General features: G+C 35.5%; 1 protein-coding gene across 7 annotated transcripts in view; it reads left to right on the plus strand.

Annotated features, from left to right (window-relative positions):
• Nucleotides 1-426: 426 nt before the first annotated feature.
• ADGRL2 (adhesion G protein-coupled receptor L2) overlaps nt 427-5,037 on the plus strand; it is a 603,135-nt gene continuing 598,524 nt past the window's right edge. For 3 of the 7 annotated variants that reach the window (XM_019501504.1, XM_019501509.1, XM_019501507.1), the window contains exon 1: nt 431-788. The gene's annotated coding sequence lies outside the window, so the exon portion shown is untranslated. Of the gene's footprint in view, nt 789-5,037 lie in introns of all 7 variants that reach the window. The other 4 variants (XM_019501508.1, XM_019501510.1, XM_019501511.1 and 1 more) reach the window with 3 other exon arrangements.

Below are 5,037 nucleotides of genomic sequence, written 5' to 3' on the forward strand. Positions count from 1 at the left end.
TTTGTCAATGACTCGATATATCAACATTTTGAGTATCATCTTTTATTCATTCCTTTTAAAGTTATCGTCATACTCGGAAGCAATATGTTTCTGGAGGCATATTCAGAAAGCTTTGTCTTAATTTGTACCAACTATTCAGTTCAAACTCCTTCTGCGGTTAAAATCATTTAGAGTTTTATCATACTTCTGCTACATAGCTCATTAAAAACCATATGAAGCTTCCAAAATAGAATCCTGACTGCATGACAGTCCAAATTATTAAGTGATTATAGAAATCGGATCAAATAGATGATCAGAAGTTGGGGGGGGGGGATTCTGTTATTAGCTAGTCTATAATGACAGCATTTCTTATCTTACAACTGTGACATGAAGAGGGAGCTGTAGCTCTTCTGAGACACAGTTCTGCCTGAACCAGCGAACCCAGCCAAGCTCCCCGATCTCCTGTCTTCTTTCTCTTTCTCTCCTTCTGTCTCCTTCTCTTTCTCTTGTTCGTTCTCTCACTCACTCTTCCATTTTTTGCCACTGTGCCAGTTAATTTAAATGTATCTGTTCAAGTGGAGATAATCCATGCAAATCAGAGTCACTGGCTCCCAGTGCTTGATTCACAAAGAGAACTCCGCTTCAGGAGGTCACTCGTTCACAGCTGCTCCTCCCATTATATTTTTCCCTTATTGCAGAACTGCTGCATGTATACAGTGACTGAAAGGACTCAATTTACTGCAACTGCTGCCTGGTTTTACTTACAACTTTCTGTAAAGGGAGACTTACCTTCTGTCTGTCTTGTTAAGGTAGGAAGTCTGATTCTTCTAAAGACATGTAATACCTCCACTGTTTTCTCATTATCAGATGCCACTATAGCGATGCATATTGTTGTCAGCATTAGGTCCTAACTGGATAATGCCAGGTGCTTGATGCTTTTGTTACTTATGTGTATAGGTGCAATTGTTTAAATGACTGTTGTTCTAATGTTTACTTAGCCAGTTTTTATCCTTTTTACAGTATCGGGCAAGGTCTTAATACAAAGTCTCTGATCGAGAGATGCAGTTTTCAATCAAGTTTATTTTTTTAATGTTTTTCTAATCTATGTGTAAGTTGATGCAGTGCTGTCTTCACCAAGTGGAAAAATTAATATTGTCAGGGATTTCTGGCCTTGAACTTTATTAGACTATTATCTCTGGAGCAGAACAAACTGTTGAAATGTTTTAAACAAAAAATAAAAAGGTCACCTTTTACTTTGCACTGTTGTAAACAAGGGAAACTGAAGGCCTTGCTGGAAATGGGCCTGTCAAATAAATTTAAGCCACAAGATAAACATATTGTTAATAGAATTGCCAGTGGTAGTGGAAGTAATGAAATGGAACCATTACAGTTATGTGTTAATATCTATTGTTTAGAAATGTTGGACATGCAATACTTGCTGCAAAAAAAAGTGCAACAGAATCTCAAGAAACTAAGTGGACATAATTCTTATAGAATTTGTTTAAAAAAAAAAAGAAAAAGGAAAAAGAAAATTTAGGTATTATTTAATTAGTCTCAAAGTGTATGAAGCAAGAAATATGAGACTGAAGCATTTGAAAGTACACACTGATTTTATGAAGGAGGACGGTAACTCTGGCATTACTTCATATACATTTCTTAAGATGTGCTGGCAGAATATAGGGTTAAATCTGAAATGTGCCTTTAGTAAGACAACTTTAGATATATTCACATACAGTAAAATAAGAGAGACATGCAGTATAGACATCACAGTAGTAGAATGTTTTCCATGCACCCTTGTCCCGCCATAAAAGTTGCTGTTCATTACCTAAAACAGCTGGAATTAGTAAATAACAATTTATTTTCTTCCCCTCACTCTTTTTCAGTAGACTGCCTATATAAATAGGACCTGATGAAATCACAGTAGACTGAAAGTTCTGAAACACAACAGAAATGAGACACAAATTTGGTAAAGCAAACTGGACAGAAAGAGGGGGCCAGAAAAAAGCCTTCCTTACTTTCTTGAATAATATTGAAGATACAAATCTTCAGTTTCATCTTTGGGGAATGGATACTTTTAGGCTTCAGCAAATGTATTTGCTACCATTATCACAGTGCCTAAAATATGCATCTTTTCTCTTTGATATACAGTCTGCTTTTGTAAAAAATGTATTCTGATTTTGGAGTATAGTACAAACCAAAGGAGCCTTGTCATTGTTAGCATAAAGAAGACATCTACACAAGTATTACTGTGCAGAGGGCAATCTTTCTTTCTCTGGCATTTGTTAGGTTACTGTACATAGAATTTAGCAGATAAATATCTTCTGCTTCCTGGCATTTTAGTGATCCTATTGGTATGCAGACTGGTCTACTAGGATGGCAACTGGAAAAAGAAATATGTTTTATAGCAGTGTGTAATAAAAGCCCTTCACAATGATGTAAGTGGAGTCTGACCTTTCTTTCTTACCCGGTAATTAGAATTTTTATTAACTATTTCAAGTGCAGAGTTTTTTAAGTAAATTGACGTTACCTAGGAGGAAACAGCATGTATGTTTCAGCTATGTGTTCATAAACAATGAATTGTAGCAATACTTCCAGATAGAAACAAAGAAAGAAAGATTTCTTCATGCTACTTCCTGTACATAAAGTGATTTTAATTTATAGAAAGGAAGGTGCTGTGCAAAACCATTCTGCTAAGGAACAAGAATATTTATAAGATGATGATGGTGATTATTATTATTATTTTAGTATTAACCCAAAAAGCGGGGGGGAGTGTTGGGGAGAGAGGGAGACAGAATTATCTTTAGGAAAACTAAACTTCAGAAAAGGCATATTGGAGATTTTTTATTTGACTGATTCTCTGGCCCAGGATAAAGTTGGGGAAGTAAGGGTGATCCCTGTGGAGTCTGGTAATACAGTAAAATGAGATTAGATGAATCAATACTGGAGATATGACAAGGGGACGAAAGGGCCTTCCAGAGGAAGATTTTTTTTTGTAAGTGGATTAAAAAAACCACTGTAGCAGACAGTTATTTCCTACTTCCTTTCCCTCTTCTACCAACTAACCAATGTTTTACACATATGGAAATATTTCCTGGTGAGTCATAATGATCTTTTCAGAGTTATTTCCAAATGATACGAATGATTCTTTTAAGTTCACTGAGCTTACATCATCATGATTTGTTGAATTGATTGGTTCCCTGAAATAAAGGAGATGAGGGTCAGTCTGACATATTATCTATGTCTCTGAATTTTTATTTGTAAATCTCCCAGGAAGCTCTCCAAAGAATTCACCTTTATGTTAAACTTCAAGTTAGTCTGCCTAACAAAATTATTACAGTTCTTCTACCCCTAGTTTCTGTTTTATACTACCAATGGTTTCTTCCTTTTCATTTGTGAGCTTGCCATTGCTATAGTAACCCACTCAAACGCCTCTCCAAGATAAGTTACATTTTATTCCATTTTAGTGCACCTTGAAGCAGAATCTATAGGATGTGGTAAACTGTGTAGCCATATATAATATAGTGCACTTACTCCCTTCAGACGCTTTACTGCTAGTTTTACAGAGAACAGTTAAAAAGATAAATTATCATCTTAAAAGGATGCTGTATGGATTCTTAATAAATTCCATCCATCCAACTTCTTAAAGGTCTAGTAGGTCATAGTTTTGAGCTGGTAGGTAAACTTACAGTACTGTGTCTTAAAAATATTCGAGGGAGAGGGAGGTGGTATTTGGGGAAATAAGGGACCGTATGATAGATCATTTAAGAAAATACAAATCTGCATAGATTGGTCAGAAAGAAACTCTACAAATTTATCAAGTGGTGAGATGCAATGGCTGATTTGCCATAGCTGCACAAAAGAACATGTGGCCCAAGTTTTCTCATCAATTTCTCTTTAATTATATCATGCTCTCCTTTTCACAATACTTCTCATTGCTTCCTACCCATGAATGTACTATTCTAGTATCATGTTCCAAACTTCAGGCCTTTTATTCATGATAAAAATTAGTGCTATTGGAAGAAAATACCTCAAGGGGTTAAAAGCTGAATCAGTTTTGTAATTGATGGACTTACCTACTGACAACCTTTGAAGCTCTTCTCTCTCCCTTTTTTTTTGTCTAAAGAACAAGATTGACATTCATTTTATGAGTTGGGAATTCTTCAGTGGGTGGAAGGTTCTTGGTAGTAACTGAAATTAACCTGAGGCTTTGTCAGTCTACCCTTTCTTGAAACTTCATTGAAGTTTTAGTAACAGTTAACATTTTTATGCGAACAACCATTCTTATCAGAACACTGCATTCTTCTGTCATGTCATACCTTTCTTTGTAATTTTTGGATATGTTTAGAGGTGGGCCCTTTATTCCCTTACATATCTATCTTTGTTTCAAGAAGTCTAAATGAAAATTTTCCCTGTTGAAATGCACCAAAGGAGAGACAGATAAAAGAAAATAAATGGAGTGGAAATGCATCTTTAAATGGTTAGCCTGAGAAACATTGAACATGGTTATCTGACATTATGTCAGAAAGTGTTATCTCTAGAGGAGAAATGAGCAAGAGCAGGTCCATATAGAAAAGTAATTGTTACTTTACTTCTGTCTGTTTATTTGGGTTAGCTTGAACTGTCTCCCACTTTTTTTTCTCTCCCAGTGTGAAAAGATCAACTATTACAAATGCAGCCAGTAGGAATTTGACTCAAAAGCTATGCTCATTTGACCTCTGGATACAAAATATCTAAGATAAACAAAACTCTGAACAGCTTCCCCACATAATAAAGTGCAGAAATATGCAGAACATAGGTCCATAGCAATTTAACAATTTTAGAATAAAGACAGAAAATTGGTCTCACTGTTAGACTAGCATTTTATTTCCCAGATTCTCTTCTAAATGGCAAACACTGGATTTGTCTTGAAAACAGTACCCAGTACATAAGATGAAAAACCCTTGGCCAAATTGTACATGGCTTTTCCTCAGTGAAATTAAAATGGGTGGGAGCAGTGAATCAGCAAAGAGATGCTATTTTAGCCGTGTAGCTTAATATTTCCATTTCCAAAAGATAAAA

The sequence above is a fragment of the Gavialis gangeticus genome, unplaced genomic scaffold (assembly GCF_001723915.1).
Source record: "Gavialis gangeticus isolate Ggan-Ray unplaced genomic scaffold, GavGan_comp1, whole genome shotgun sequence".
Taxonomy (NCBI): domain Eukaryota; kingdom Metazoa; phylum Chordata; order Crocodylia; family Gavialidae; genus Gavialis; species Gavialis gangeticus.